The sequence below is a fragment of the Citrus clementina genome, unplaced genomic scaffold (genome assembly GCF_000493195.1).
Source record: "Citrus clementina cultivar Clemenules unplaced genomic scaffold, Citrus_clementina_v1.0 scaffold_4, whole genome shotgun sequence".
Taxonomy (NCBI): domain Eukaryota; kingdom Viridiplantae; phylum Streptophyta; class Magnoliopsida; order Sapindales; family Rutaceae; genus Citrus; species Citrus x clementina.
Genome location: NW_006262274.1, coordinates 9824189 through 9832655, shown reverse-complemented (window position 1 = coordinate 9832655; position 8467 = coordinate 9824189). Strand labels below are relative to the sequence as shown.

The 8467-nt window shown below is 33.5% G+C and overlaps 1 non-coding gene across 1 annotated transcript; it reads left to right on the top strand.

Moving 5' to 3' along the window:
- The first annotated feature begins 6961 nt into the window (after positions 1 to 6961).
- Positions 6962 to 7070, top strand: LOC112099432. Its single transcript, XR_002906234.1, has one exon. It is a non-coding gene; the product is annotated as a small nucleolar RNA R71 (small nucleolar RNA).
- Positions 7071 to 8467: the final 1397 nt, after the last annotated feature.

Below are 8467 nucleotides of genomic sequence, written 5' to 3'. Positions count from 1 at the left end.
TGACGAGTTGCAAGCCTTCGACGGTGGTGAACCAAACGAATTGCGACGGTGGGGAACCCAAGCTTGTGACGGTGGCGAACCCGACCTTGTCACGGTGGCGAACCCAGCCCAGCCGATGGTTGTTTGACTTTGGCACTTTGCCTGCGGCAGGCGGCACAACTTCAATGTGTTTGTGTCTGTGTCTGTGACTGTGAGTGAGAGCTGATAGAATTATGGTTTTCTTTTTTAAGTTTGTATTTATATTAACTAATAAATTTAATTAAAAATAATATAAAAAAGATATTCGGGTCCGGGTTCCGAATTTATGGGTTACCCCAAACCTGGATCCGGACCCGAATCTATCCGGGTTATTAAAATTCATTCCGGAACTAAATTTTTCTAAACTTTGGTACCGGTTCAACCCGATCCAGATTATCTGGATTCGTCCGGGTCCGGGTTATTTTGCTATCCCTACTTGTGATAGAATATTTATCTATCAATAGTTTATGATATGCATGTGATGGAAATAAATTCAGTCACAAACATTGTGATAGAATTTTAATATTGACCGTGTTTGACCAAATTTAAAAGTAATATTTTAATTTTTTATAATCCAAACGCGGCGTTTAGATAATTGATTTAAAAAAAATAAACGAACGAAACGCTGCGTTTAAGAAAGTGTGTTAACAAAAACATAAATTTTCCAAGTCTCCCAATACTCTCTACTGATCGACATCATCACTCTCACTCACACCACTCAACCCTAGCCTAGATACTCATCATCACTCTTAATCAATTAGCCACTACATACATTACCCAAACACCAGCCGGCGGACCGTTCCTTACCCTTGTTCAAACTACCAGCGTTCAAATTGTCATTGAAGCAATTGTTTGGATTGCGAACTAAATCCTAGAAACTGAGATTCATCGCTACTGTATCTGGACTCTCCCTATTAAAGATTTTGGTCCTTTCAGCGAACTATCTGCAAGGTAAATGCTTAGTTTCTGTATTTGATTCTAGAATACATGCTTTCGGGGAGAAAGCTGTTTGTTTGTGAGAAGAACTTGATTCGATCTGCACTAGAAATTGATTGGGTCTTCCTCATGAGCTTTGATTTTCATTATGTTGCCATTTTTGGTTAGTAATTGGTCATCACAATTAAGAAATTGTTTGATTTTCTTTGCCACATAGCCCATTGTTTGAATTTGGAGAAGATGTTATATTGTTAATTTTGATTAAGTGGTGTGACTTCACTGATTTGGGAAGTGCCGCGGAGACATTATATGGGCAAGCATACAGTGCAAGCAAATATGAAATATTAGGGATGTATAATTAAAGGAAGACTAGAACTGAAAGGTTGTGTTAGTTTGTTTCTTTTGTGTGTGTTAATTTGTTTCTTCACCTTCTGCAATCAATCTTCGTGCATTTGAAGTTAGTTTTTTTTGTTTTTATTGTTGTGTGTGAGAGTGTGTGTGTGTGTGTTAGTTTGTTTGCTTTAGAGTTCTTTCTCAGAGAAGCAGCAAAAGTAAAACAGGACTGGAGCTGAGAATATATATATATTACTTTTTTTCTCACTTTCCTCGCTTTATACATTTATGCGTTCTAAATCTATGTTACTCTTTAGCCACGCGTCCATAACGGTGCCCAAGTGTTATTTATTAAGCAAAGGCCACAGACAAGTTATGGAGGCAATAATTGTGAACGTGACGGCTGCGATGCAACGCTTGAACATCATAATTCCTTTTTGTTCAATCGATTGCAAGGTTAGTTAATTAAGTAATTAATTTCATTTTAGTTAAATTATTTTATTCTAACTCTAATATTTATCTGTCTTTAATTATAGGTTCATATCATGTCAGTTCCATCCAATTATCGCAACGCCAAATGGCTTTTGAACAGAGTGAATCTGCCATAGCTTGCACTGCACGCGTCATCAAATTCTTCAATTGTTTTTTTTTCTCTTCATTAGACATTTAAATTTCTAGTGAAGCGCGCTTTTTTTTTTATTGGGTTTTCAGAACTTATTATTATTAGTAATGAGTATTTATTTGAGTTATCAATCTTTGGTCAATTATGTGGTTTGACTTAATTACTAAAAATTGGATCCTGTAAACCCTAAGCTTTGTTAAATTCAAAAATAAAAAGATGAATAAGTGGTGAGAGTTATTCCATCAAAAGACCCACAAGGATATAAAGAAAACAAAAAGAAAAGCAAACAAAGAGGTTATATGAATCTTCATTGAGGAAATCCAAAACAGTGCATCTTGAATGCGGTAGGAGTTCCTTAAATCTCTTATCAAAATATCAACATGGCTAACCTTATACGAAAATGATAGTCCATCTCATTATGTTTAGATCGCGCATGCAAGACTGGATTTACTGTCATATGTGTGTAACGCACTTATATTATCACAAAACACGAAGAATAGGAAGGTTAGCCATGTGAGCTCAACTGTTGTGAAAGCAAGTGATCAACACTTCGTACAGTGGGCCGCTTCTTAGAACACCATGAGATACGATTTGCATTGAGAAAGATACAAAATCCCGTAGTACTTCATCAAGTCTGATAAAAAAAAAGGGGCCCCAATCAGCATCACAAAATTAAACCATTCAAGTTAAGTGTACAACTTGAACTTAGAAACCGAAGACCATGGTCCAAAGTATGTCTACTTGGTTGGCTAAGTGAGTTAGGATGGTTGCGTGAGATGAATAAGGTACCTTCCGGAGGTCATAACTTAGGCTACCGATGTTCGATTTGGGCATATAATATATTGTTTCAAAATTTGTGACTAAACAAACAAAACCCAAAATAGATTGCACATTTTTGGTTTGTGTTTGTACTTTATCGAGTTTGATCAAAGCACCCACCCTAATTAGCATCATAAAATTAAACCATTCAAGTTAAGTGTACAACTTTGTCTTAGAAACTGAAGACGATGATCCAAAGTATGGGTACTTGGTTGGCAAAACGATGTAAGATGGTTGCATGAGATGAGTAGGGTACATTCTAGAGGTCATAACGTGAGTTACAAGTGTTTGTTTTGGGCATATAATATACTGTTTCGAAGTTTGTGACTAGACAAACAAAGCCCAAAATAGATTGCACCCTTTTGGTCCGTGCTCAAGCTAAAAATTCTATTTTTTCTTGGTCTTTTTTTAGTTTTAAGATATTTCCTATTTCTCTTTTTTTGGATTTTATTTTTTTAGAAATCAAATTTGGGTTCCATTTATTTATTTTTCTTATTTAGAATAGAAGAATATTAATATAAAATAATATTTTATATTTGTCTATTTTCGTAAATTTGTGATGTTTAGGGCTACTATGTTAGGGGCGCAAAACCCTAATTTTATTAATTCAAACTTTTTCAATAAAACATTCATTATTGAGAAGCTTTGTTTCTCTTATCAATCAAATTCTTATGTTTTCACATTGTCATTAAGGTAAATCCCTCCATGGAAAAGTTATATGGGGAAAACTCATTTTAGCACTGAACAAGTTTTTTCTTTTAATTTATCTATGTATATAAGTTTCGATTTTAGATGGGTAAAATGATGATTTTTATATCTTCTCAAGATTTAAACTTGGGTAACCAATCAAATAAAATTATGTAAAAACTACATAACAATGAAGCCCTTGGGGCTAGAAAAAAAATTACAAGTTTATGACTATGAAACACAAATAGATTAACCAAAAGAATTAATGAAGAGAATACGAAGCATTGGTCTGAATCATGAATTATCTATGTATTTCTTTTTGTTGCTTTAGAATAAAAAGTTATTATCTTATGCTTTTATCTAAATTAGTAATTTTTCAAATAGGCACAAGTTGGGATCAGAGAATTTTATTATTTAATTAAGGTTATTAATTTATCATTTATTGTATTACAACATTATTACTATTACTATTACTATTATTATTATTTTTTCTAAAGTCCCCATATTTGATACACCTAATGAAAAGAGTTTTTATTGTTGTGAGTACGTTACACACACACACACACAGATCCCGAAAGTACTCATCACCTCTTAAAGGTTCACATGAATAAATAAATATTAATTGAATTAAATTTATTACATCATGAAATTTTTAAAACCATCTGCATGATTTATTTACTTATGCATTTGTTTTGTAAATCTTTAATATTTCAGATCCGCACATCTGGCCGAAAGAGCGTTGTACGGTTGGTTGACGCTGACGAGTTTATTGATTGTAATCTTATTTATTTCTTCTTCATTGAATATTTTCTTCAAAAATTCTGGTATTTGCCAACGAAGTACTATTCTGAACTACATAATAATGCTCATGTACAAACATCCGAATTTTGCAAAATCCGAATTGGACTATGGCATACAATTTTGATCTTAGCTCAAGTTCGGTATCCACACATGAGCGTATGACTGATGAAACCACATTTATATCTGCCCACTTTCTTGCCAACAAGATGGTGAAAAAGTGCTACATATAAACCAAAGGCCAGAAGCATATTTTAGAGAATCCACCTCCAATAAATGCAACGGCTGTTCAGATAGGCTGCAAGGGAATAATTATTTCTGTTCACTCTATTGCAAGGTTCATTCAAAATCTCCTTATAATTTGTATATATGTATATATGTGTGCGTGTATATGTATATATATATACATATTACCGGGTAAATTTTTTTAATCGCTTAGTATCAATTATACATCTATGTATACATATATAAAAGTTTACATTATTCTTTTTCTAATTATTAATCGTCCCTCCTCTTAGGTTTCTTATCTCTGTCAAAATTCATGGAATTCAAGCAATTTTCCTCGTCTATTGAACAAGTTGGGTCTTTGAAGAAGCTCGCTGGTTTAATTTGACGAAGAAATAATTAATAAATGACAAAGAAAACTCTGAAGCTCGGAGTTTTTTCAAATTATTTGCAGTGACAGACTATTTTATTAATTTATGTTTTATTTGAAGTTCCTTATTATTATTATGAATTAGAATTTTTATTTTTGAAAGTCCTATCATTAATATCTCTTATTGTGCATAGATTTTAGCTACAAATAGAATCATTAATTTTATTATCTTGTCAGTTGAAGCTGTAAGTTGTCATACAAGTTATTTGTTAGGCTGATCACCAATTAGTACATATTATTAATTAGTACAGTTTTGATGGATAAATGTTGGCCTATCTTCGTCACTCCAAAACACTGGAATGATTCTTTTGCTGGTTGCAAGTAAATCTGCTGCCAAATGACTTGAGTTGTACAATTAATTTGAAATATAAAAGAAAAAAAGAAGGACACGAGCAATTAAAATTCCAAATCCCTAGTCTCCGAAATTAAAGCATTAAAGGATCCGTTGAACGTTCTCCTTATTTTACTTGGAATAATACTTCTATATACAAAAGGGAATGTAGAGACTAAGGAGCTATGAACAGACTAAGCAACCTTAGATTCTTCCCCAAGATCACCAACCAACTAATCAAGATGCTGCAAGATTGATGACTGAAAAGCTGCGACTAAGATGAACCTATGAACTAGATAATTAACTGATTGGAATTAAGAATCAAAACAGAAGTAAATGAATCAGAGAACAAAAGAATCTTAACGTGGTTCAGCTAGATTTCTCTAGCCTTCTGAATAGGCATGAGATATGTCAACAGGTTGTAAAGTCATTGTTGTTAATTTAACTTCTCCAACTCCCAATTGCTTGAACACTAATAGAGGTATGGGATTGATGCTAACTTCCAAATCATAAAACGCCTTGTCATTGTATTTAGTTCATATAGAGCATGGGATTGTAAAGCTTCCTGAATCCTTCAACTTCTGAGGTATCTCGTTATGAAGCATATAGCTGCATTCTTGTATTAAAGCAACTGTTTCAAACTCTCTAAGCATTCTTTTCCTTGCCAAAATATCCTTCAAGAACTTCACATAATTTGGCATTTGTTTTAAGGTTTCCACAAAAGGAATATTGATATGTAGCTGCTTGAACACTTCTAAGAATTTATTGAATTAATTATCTTGTTTTTGTTTCTAGATTCTGTGAGAAAAATATGGCGGGTGTCTAAACTGTTGTGCTATAGCAGGTTGTACAGATTGCTTCTCTTTTGCCATGTTTTGGACTAATGTGGGTGGTGTTGTAGCATCCTCACCAACACATGCTGGAGCATCATTTTTTACCGATGTTGTAGCTTGGCTATTTACACTAATGTGCTGGAAAGTAGGAGGTTGTGGCTCCGTTTTAACTTGAGTTTCTTCTTGGGTTACAATGGGTTAACTCTTCTTTTTAGTATACTAATTGGAATATGAACATCTTTTCTAAATCTTAAATTAATCACTTTGCAATGTTCTTTTCCTTTTCTTCTTGGATCCTCTGTATTGCTAGGTAAAATGCCCTGAGGTTTGTTGCTTAGTGCTGTGGTAAGCTGTCCAATCTGATTTTTTAAGTTTCTTAAGGATACAACTTGGCTTTGGACAACCGCTCCATTCTCCATCCCCTGATTTTACTGGTGAAATCTAGGTGGTTGAGCAGGCATGTTTTGTCCACTGGGTACGACAGTATGTTGATTATGATTGCTCTATGAGAAGTTTTGGTGATGTCTCTATCCAATGTTTTAAGTGTTTGAATAAGGATTATTGTAGTTCTGTCTATTGTAGATGCCCACATAGTTGACTGAAGCAGGATTTCCAAGACCATTGTCGAATAAATGCCCTCTCTGTAATAAACACAAGATACCTCAGTAATTTGGTTAAAGTTGCTGAAGTAGTAATTATAGTCTTCACTATATTTGATAATGAGGTTACTTGAGTTGATAATACTGTCAAGGCATCTACATTGTGGACTCCTGCCCAATGATGGTTGCTATTAGCTATTCTTTCCAAAATTTCATAAGCCTCATTATAAGACTTAAATAACAAGGTCCCATTTACCGAAGCATCCATTATCAATCTAAGTACTTGGGTTGAGACTATTGTAGAAAGTTTCTAACTGTATATAATAAGGAATATCATTATGAGGACATCTCTTGAGTAACTCCATGAATCTTTCTCATGCATCATACAAACTTTCATCTTCAAGTTGATGGAAAAATTTGTGATCTCATTTCTCAATTTTGCATTCATGCCAGGTGGGAAGTACTTTATTAAAAATTTGTCCGCCAAGTCATTCCATATAATAATGAAATCAGGCGGTAGAGAGTTCAACCATACTCTTGTTCGATCCCTTAGAGAAAATGGGAAGAGTATGAATCTTAATGCTTTCTGCGATACTCTAGCAATCTTGAAAGCATCACTTACTTCCAGAAATAGTTTAAAGTGAAGGCGAGGATCTTCTGATGGCAGTCGATTGAATTGCCACATTGTTTGAAGTATATAAACATCACTAGTTTACGCTCAAAATTAGCAACTTGCAATTTAGGTCTAACTATTCCAGGATTTATGGCTTGAGGGGCCAACAAGGCATAATCTCTAATGGCTCTATCTCTATCATCTGCCATGTAGATAATATTATTGTTCTCTAGTTGCCCATAAATATTTTGTCCATTTTAACCTTCTTTACCTCCATGTGCATTGACGGGTTCTATTTCTCATCGAGGTTTCAAGTTCCTTATATCTTACAAATCATCTATGTCTGCAACATATCTTAAATTTCTATGATCTTTTCTCAATCTCCTTGCAGTTCTTTAAATTTCTAAATCAAACTAGAATTCAACAGATTTGTACCTACGCATACAAGGGTTGCTAGAGCACTTCTGTCAACACAGTAAACAAATTATAAAAAAAAACTAAAATTGGCACCGACTAAAATTGACTTCACAAATCACAATAAGCATTCAATTCTTGGAAACAATGTCAAAAATTTATTGATATGTATTGCTATAGGTGTCAATGTGTAAGTGTACACAACAAGTGATATAATAATGAGTATCCAGATTGTCTCTATAAGGATTAATATTATAGTACTTGCTACAACAATCTTAACAGTACAAATTCAATCTAATTAAAATAAAATCATGAATGAAATTAATGACCTAACAAAATTAAAAATAAAATAAACAGAATGCAATAAGGAAAAAATCTCATGGTAAACACAAAGATATACTCAATATAAAAGAAATAGTTGAGTGCTTAAACTCATTCAATTCAATCTATTGATTGTTTTTCAATTACAGTATTGTTGCTATAACACATGTTAAAGCACTGGACAGAATCCCTCATGCATCCTCAGTTGTCGCATGTTGGATATCTTATATCTATATGCAACGTAACAGTGACCAATTGCTGTGCTAACATTAGACATAGTATTATATGTTCTAAAATTCAATTACTCTACAAGGTAAATCTCTATGTCTGGTTCTTCACTAATCTTAGATTAAGTATGACCATATTCAAATCGAGATTAACTCAACTTGGGAAACTCAAACTAAAACCATGTATTGTCTTAATTTGTTCCACTCAGTCAGATCATTTTTAGGCTTCTCCTTAGCTAGTATCCATTAAATGGGTGGTCA